Below are 2,500 nucleotides of genomic sequence, written 5' to 3'. Positions count from 1 at the left end.
ATATATATATATATATATATATATATATATATATATATATATATATATATATATATATATATATATATATATATATATATATATATATATGCACACACACACGCAGAAGGTATCGAAGGTACTGGATGTCTTGCATTAGTATGATGCAGTACATTAACAGTAAGAATAAGTAAAATATCGTGTGCACTGAGCTCACAGAATGGGAAGGCATACATTTAACAAGTTCAGAGGAGCAGTAATAGTGGAAAACACAGTAAGACATTACGGAAGACAGAGGTAAGTAAAAACTAATTAAAGAAGTTAGCTGCTGACTGCATCATAGTTAAAGCTGTGTGAGTGTAGCTTCCCATATACAGTGTTTTCTGAGTTATGGGACGCCCAAATTTCATAGCAGAGTAAAGATATTTAAAAAAAATAAAATAAGAGAAAGTGCAGACATATATTACTAGCTATATTTCGCAACAAATTAAGGTTCTAATGCCTGGTGGGTTGTGTTGTCGTATTTCAGCAACCTACGTGGTACGCGACGTGAGTGTCGTCCTGGCGTTGTGTTCGCATTAGGGCCCGCTTTTTTTAAACGTTGTGTCTGTATTTGTTGATACAAATGTTTTTTTTTTTTTTTTTGTATGTCTCGTTTTTTAAACAATTTTCAGCCGTGGTGTTAGTGTAGCAGCACCGACAGGTCATCTCCAGCTATAGATGATTTGTTTCACTAATCACATCCTTCATAATAGGATCAAAGAAAGGTAATTCTCTCTTCGACATTTATTGACCAGAAAAACGCCTCAGAAGGAGATTGACGAACAAAGCTGTCAGTAATACGTCAGTGGAAGGAGTATTTCAGTAAGTGAGAAAGAGAGAGAGAGAGAGAGAGAGAGAGAGAGAGAGAGAGGAGAGAGAGAGAGAGAGAGAGAGAGAGAGAGGAGAGAGAGAGAGAGAGAGAGAGAGAGAGAGAGAATGGCAATTTCAGGCACCCCTGCACATTGCACACTTGCCTAATATTCATATCACTCTAGCTCAAAACTTGGCAGGAGTCCAGTGGTTGTGCTATATACCGTTGGATAGGAAAATTCATTATGTGTCCATTGGTATGTGTCCGCTCTTGTTGAGAGAAAAAAAAAATAGAGGTTGGCCCGGCCCGATCGTAATGGTATTCAAACGGTAATATCTCCGGAGTTACGTGTGCGATCGTAACAAAATTAGTACCATATTATAACACAACTCTATCGATTTTACATAGTATATCTATCATATTTTCTATTGGGTAAAGTAAATGTGCAATTTCTAAAAAAAAGTGGAAACGTGTCGGAAATAGGATTTTTTGTTTTTCAAATTTTCTCAGCTTTCCACCATTTTTTCCTCTAAAAAAGACCGGTTACGTACCAGGGAAGGCAAAATAAAATTTACTATTCAACGATATATAGCACAACCATTGTTGTCTTATAAAGTTTTGAGCTAGATTATTTATTTATTTATTTTTTTTTTTTAATATTATGCTGGTGCTCAATGCCACATTCTTTCTCATTACTGACAGCTTCGTTCATCAATCGCCTTCCAAGGCGTTATACTGGTATTAGTCTTGTTATTTATAAACTTTGAGCTTCAGTTCATTAATTAAAAAGTTCCAATTCCAGGCATTGTGCACATTACACACTTACCTAATATTCAAATCACTCTAGCTCAAAACTTTGTTAGAGCCTAAGGTTGTGCTGTATACCGTTAAATAGAAAATTTCATTATGTGTTCTGTGGTTTGTATTTGCTTTCGTTGAGACAAAAGGAAGTTGGTGAAAATTCCAGAAAACTGACAATCACTTTATAAAAAAAAAATACTGTATTCTGCACATGCACAGTAATGCTACAAATTTGGCATATATTAATTTTATTGTATTACTCTTTGATTGTATTATTCTTATTAACGACAAAATTAGAGCCTGATAAGTTAATTAGTTAAAAAAAAGTTGGAGTTTTGACTTTGCGCATGCGCAGCGCTACTTGAAATTTGACATAAGGGATTTTATTGAAATTATAACAATATGATAGCTCTTAATTTCATTAAAATCGCTTGAGTAATTTTTGAGAAATCCAATTCTTGACACCCTTCTACTTTTTGCAAGTTACCCATTGACTTCACTCAATATGAGAGATGAAAGCTATATGGTGTAAAATTGACAATGTTGTGCTATCAATCATATGGTGCTAATTTCGTTACGATCGGCCGCGTAGTTCTGGATATATTAGCGTCTGGATAGCGGTCGGCCAGGCCGGACCGCTCAAAATGAAACATCAACCTCCATAGTAAACTTAGCTTCGCTCGTAATTAAACAGTTGTGACCGTAAAAGAACTACGAACAAGTTTTCGGTCACAGTTTCTCATAAAATAACCAGCACATTGGTATAAAACATTCTCAACATATTACAGTAATTCTAAGCAACGCATACAATCAAGTTGGCACTGTGACATCGGTTCCTACAACAAAAAGAAAATATATTTACCTCAG

General features: G+C 35.0%; 1 long non-coding RNA gene across 1 annotated transcript in view; it reads left to right on the top strand.

The window, feature by feature from the left end:
• LOC135113925 (uncharacterized) overlaps positions 1-2,500 on the top strand; it is an 18,851-nt gene that overhangs the window by 273 nt on the left and 16,078 nt on the right. The window lies entirely within an intron of this gene.

Source organism: Scylla paramamosain, chromosome 26 (genome assembly GCF_035594125.1).
Source record: "Scylla paramamosain isolate STU-SP2022 chromosome 26, ASM3559412v1, whole genome shotgun sequence".
NCBI classification, from domain to species: domain Eukaryota; kingdom Metazoa; phylum Arthropoda; class Malacostraca; order Decapoda; family Portunidae; genus Scylla; species Scylla paramamosain.
Note: the sequence above shows the minus strand (reverse complement) of the source record. Positions and strands in the feature narration are given on the sequence as shown.